Source organism: Myotis davidii, unplaced genomic scaffold, assembly GCF_000327345.1.
Source record: "Myotis davidii unplaced genomic scaffold, ASM32734v1 scaffold600, whole genome shotgun sequence".
Taxonomy (NCBI): domain Eukaryota; kingdom Metazoa; phylum Chordata; class Mammalia; order Chiroptera; family Vespertilionidae; genus Myotis; species Myotis davidii.
This window is the reverse complement of record NW_006291976.1, coordinates 226,403-231,807: the sequence shown is the minus strand read 5'-3', so window position 1 is coordinate 231,807 and position 5,405 is coordinate 226,403. Positions and strand designations below refer to the sequence as shown.

The window sequence follows — 5,405 nt, the reverse complement described above, 5'->3', positions numbered from 1 at the left end:
GTTGGTTTCCTCCGTCACTGAAGCAAGCAAGCCTCATGTTCAGTTTAAGCTGCCTGGCTGCCAGTCGCCATATTGGCTGTCATTTAATTTGCATATCTCACTGATTAGCCACTGGGAAGGGTAGCGGTCGTACGCCAATTACCATGTTTCTCTTTTATTAGTGTAGATATGGCACCTCAATCATTACAAAAATACTGTTGATAAAATGTTCCCAGAACATTTAATTGTACAGAAAAGTACTATTTGACATTGTCATTATTGAGTATTTACTATTATTTAGTAATAATAGATTACTAAATCTATGCTAACAGATTTTCTCATTTAATCCTCACAATAACCATATGATAGGTACTTACACATGAGTACAATGGACTCAGAGAGGTCAGGAAATTTTCCCAAATTCATGAAACTAGTAAGTGGAAATACACAGTTCTAATCCCAAGAACCCTAATTCCAAAGTCTGAGTCCTTACCTATAATAGCATGTGACCTCTACATATCCTCAATACTAAACTTATAGGTGCCTAACCATTTCAGCTCTACCATTGGTCTAAACAGAAAGACCACACTATCTGCATATGCAGTAAAATCTGCAGATCATTTTATTTTTTCTTAATTTGCCTTTTTTGGGTAGAGCAAGTTGATGACTTTTCAAAAATGTTTGCATAATTAGTATGTATGTGTTATGTAGAAAAGGATAGCTTTTAACTAAAAATATATAATGGGTTTTGATTCAGAAACCAATTTTGAAAAAAGTGCATTTTTTAAATATAGTTTTTTATTGATTTCAGGGAGAGAGAGAAAGAGAGAGAGAGACAGAGACATCAATGATGAGAGAGAATCATTGATCGACTGCCTCTTGCACACCCCCTACTAGGGATTGAGACCGCAACCCAGGCATGTGCCCTTGACTGGATTTGAACCCAGGACCCTTCAATGCAGACTGACGCTCTATCCACTGAGCCAAACCAGCTAGGGCCAGATCATTTCTTAAAACTTAATTTCAACTTTGGGATCTGAACCTCTGACAGACATAGTTTTCTGTCATCTTTCCTTTCTAAGTAAGTACAATTATGGAAAAGGGAATTGTTGAAAGCATTTCATGAAGGGAACGAAAGAAAGGCCTTTTAAAAGCTTTATGAGATAATCATTAATCAGCTGCCTCCTGCACGCCCCACACTGGGGATCGAGCCCACTACCCAGGCGTGTGCCCTGAAAAGGAATTGAACCGTGACCTCCTAGTTCAGGGGTCCTCAAACTACGGCCCGCGGGGCACATGCAAATACAAATATTGTATTTGTTCCCATTTTGTTTTTTTAATTCAAAATAAGATATGTGCAGTATACACAGGAATTTGTTCATAGTTTTTTTTTAAACTATAGTCCAGCCCTCCACCGGTTTGAGGGACAGTGAACTGGTCCCCTGTTTAAAAAGTTTGAGGACCCCAGTAGTTCATAGGTTGATGTTCAACCACTGAATCACACCAGCCGGGCTACAATTACATCTTTAATATTTACACATTATTTTCATGAAATTTAATACTTTTTATATTTTGTTATAGAATGTAGCAAACCAAAGCATTATTATTTCCTCAAAGAATCATACTTTGTATCAATCCATTCAAAATAAAAACTCAAATTTAAAATCATTAATAAATATAAAAACTTAATCAGCTTGCTCCCAAATATATCAGCTTCCCAATTACTAATAATTTAAATAAAGCCTCAAAAAGACTGCAATATTTTATCATTGCTTGCCATATGTAAACTGAACACTTAGTAATAATCTATAGATGCTCATAATATGAAACCATACAAATTTCACATCAGATGATCAATACACTTAGAGTTGTTATGCAAATATAAACAAAAACAGATAATTACGAACTTGATCAAAATTACAGCATCAAGCTAAAATACTAAAATAATGTTACAAAATTTAGATTTACTAAATCTCAAAATCTGATTTAGACTATTAGGCATTTTTGAAATTCATAATACATTTTGCCAATCTACCAACAAACTCAGTTCACTGCTTCAGGAATACCAAGTTATAAGAAATGCCTGTGTGGCTATTACAAAAATATACATACCTTTAGTAACTGATGATGTAGTACTGTCTTCTGGTGGAAGACCGGTCCCACCATCCTTCCAGTATGGATTCAATTCTCTTTCCAGCAGTCTGGACTAAAACAAAATTATTTCCAGAGGTCATAATTTAAAAATAATCCCACCATAAATAACATATTTGAGACTCAGTTGCAACCCTGGACAAATATTCTAAACATTCTTAAGACGCGCTTCTGCAACTTTCAGGAAATAATGTCTAAAGTAACATTCACCCAATGCTACTATTAAATGCCTCCTTTGGCCCTGATTGGGTGGTTCAGTTGGCTGGAGCATCATCCTATACAGCAAAATGATGCAGGTTTGATCCCCAACCAACGCATGTATTGGAAGCAACTGGTCTTTGTTTCTCTTACATCGATGTTTTTCTCTCTCTCTCGCCATTCTCTCTGCCCCTTCCTCTCTCTAAAAATCAATAAAAACATATCCTTGGGTGAGGATGAAAAAAAGAGCCTACTATGAATTACAACTGTGCTAGAAACAGAAGATATAACAATCAATATGCCTAAACCTGCCCTTGCTAGCTTATAAAATAGGAATACAGACAATGAACAAGTAACTGACAAATGCTTTGAAGATAAAAATACAGAGCACTAAAGCCACACATAATTAAAACACCTCTCACAATGAAGGATTAGAGACTTCCTAGTAAGTTAATATGTGCAGTCTTAGACTAACGATGAGCAGAAATAAGCCACATTTTCTTTTGTGGGAGGAAAAGGCACAGAGACACTCCAGATAAAAGGAACAACAGCATGCTCACAAAACCCCAGAGAAAAGTGAAAATATAGCACTTTGAGGGAACTTAAAGTAATTCAGACTGACTAAAATTGAGACTCATAAACAAACAATGGTTAAGAAATTAGGTTGTACAATAATCAGGGACTAGGCCACCTAAACCATTTTAAACTGCTATTAAGGTTTTATGCTGGGGCAACAGTGAGCCACGAAGGAGACTGGCTTTGTTACACAAAGAGCAAACTCATTTCAGAGCAGAGGAGAGAGTGAAGGGCAAGATTAGAGGTAGGATCTCACACCTGACAAAATGGCTATCATCAACAAATCAACAAATGACAAGTGCTGGAGAGGACGGGAAGAAAAAGGAACCCTCTTGCACTGCTGATATAGCCACTATGGAAAACAGTATGGCGTTACTTCAAAAAATTAAAAATGGAAATTCCATTTGACCTAGTAATCCCACTTCTAGGAATATATCCCCAGAAAACAGAAACACCAATTAGAAAGGATATATGCACCCCTATGTTCATAGCAGCACAATTTACCATAGCTAAGATCTGGAAACAGCCTAAGTGCCCATCAGCAAATGAGTGGATTAGAAAATCGTGGTACATACACAATGGAATACTACGCTGCTATAAAAAAACAAGGAACTCTTATCATTTACAACAGCATGGATGGAACTGGAGAGCATTATGCTGAGCAAAATAAGCCAGTCAGAGAAAGATAAATATCACATGATCTCATTCATTTGCGGATTATAATGAACAACATAAACTGATGAATAAAAATAGAACCAGAGTCATAGAAGTATCGAACAGATGTCCAACCTATGAGGGAAGGTGGGAGGTAAGGGGGTAAGAGACCAACCAAAGGACTTGTGTGCATGCATATGGGCATAACCAATGGACACAGATGGGGGAGGGGTGAGGGTACGTGTTGGGGGGTAGGGGCAGCCAGAGAAAGGTCAGAGGGGGAAAAAGGAGACTTATGTAATACTTTAAACAATAGAAGAATTTAAATTTAAAAAAGATTAGAGGTAGGAATCCAGTGAGAAGATGGTAGCAAAAATCAGTAAAGAGATGCTGGTAGTCTAGTCACAATTCTGGGGCCTCCTGTGTTCCCAACACTAGTCTGGGCACTAGGACTATAATGAATAAACCAGGCACAGTCCTTGCCATCAAAGAAATTTTGGTCTAGAGCAGCGGTTCTCAACCTGTGGATCGCGACCCCTTTGGTGGTCGAACGACCCTTTCACAGGGGCCGCCTAAGGCCATCCTGCATATCAGATATTTACATTACAATTCATAACAGTAGCAACATTACAGTTATGAAGTAGCAAGGGAAATAATTTTATGGTTGGGTCACAACGTGAGGAACTGTATTTAAAGGGCCAGAAGGTTGAGAACCACTGGACTCTAGAGAAAGGGGAAAGACAATTAAGCAATATCAATATAGGTAAGTGAGATGAAGGTAAAGGGTGCTTCAAAACCACATACTAGTACTAGAGGTTCTTAAGTTGACCTTACCTTAGATCAAGTATGTTAAACTCATAGCCCATAGGCCGCATGTGACCCACAATGAATATTTTTGCAGCCCAGCCAATATAACGGTATGTACTAGTAAGAAACATTTTAATAAACATTTCGTAACTTAATTTTTACAATATCCTGTTATACATATTATTAATAACGAACTACAACATTCGCTAATGACTGATTACTATAATCATGTTGCACTCATTTCCCTTACACACCTTACGTGCAAGGCGCACCATTTTTCTCCACTAATACTTAGCAGCAAATATTTTAGCAGCCTATTGCCATGTTATTAGTCTTGGACTGACTTGTTTGGTGTGTGCAACAGGAAATATTTCACTTTCAGAGAACAAGAAAAATAGGTTCATTTGAGTTACCCTTATTAATTTGTGCAGTTATTCAGTGTCTGGTAAGTTTATGTTCAAGAAAAAATATTAATTTTTATTAAAATGTTCTATTATTTTATGTTAATGATTACTCATTTATTTTAGCCCTTTGTGTTCAGCATGTCTCTATCGAAAGAAATCTATGTTTCTATGAAAATTGAAGCTTTTGGTTTTTTTGCGGCCCACATAAACTTAAACCTTGTTTATTTGGCCCGTGTTAGTCTTTGAGTTTGACATGCTTGCATTAGATGGTCAGAAAATGCTAGAAATAATAGTGGTAATACAGATACTTAGTATAGTAAAAGAACATACATAGTTTGGACAGTATAAATTGTTGTAATCTCTTTGCAAGTATTTATAAAAGACTAGAGGCCTGGTGTATTGGGGGTGGGGGAGGGGTTCTATCAGCCCAGCCTGCGCCCTCTCGCAGTCTGGGACCCCTCGGGGGATGTCCACCTGCCAGCTTAGGCCCAATACCTGCCAGGGATCAGACCTAAGCCGGCAGTCGGACATTCCTCTCGCAGTTCGGGATATCTCTCACAGTCTAGGACCCCTAACTCCTTACCACCCGCCTGTTCACTGCTCCTTACGGCTTGGCTCTCTGTTTCTTAGCGCTGC

General features: G+C 37.9%; 1 protein-coding gene and 1 long non-coding RNA gene across 2 annotated transcripts in view; both read right to left on the bottom strand.

The window, feature by feature from the left end:
- CWF19L2 (CWF19-like 2, cell cycle control (S. pombe)) overlaps positions 1-5,405 on the bottom strand; it is an 87,994-nt gene that overhangs the window by 64,909 nt on the left and 17,680 nt on the right. The window lies entirely within an intron of this gene.
- Positions 447-5,405, bottom strand: part of LOC107183330 — a 10,052-nt gene continuing 5,093 nt past the window's right edge. The window contains exons 2-3 of the long non-coding RNA XR_001514114.1: positions 4,356-4,361; positions 447-460 (exon numbers count right to left, since the gene is read on the bottom strand). This is a non-coding gene — a long non-coding RNA (uncharacterized LOC107183330). The remainder of the gene's footprint in view (positions 461-4,355; positions 4,362-5,405) is intronic.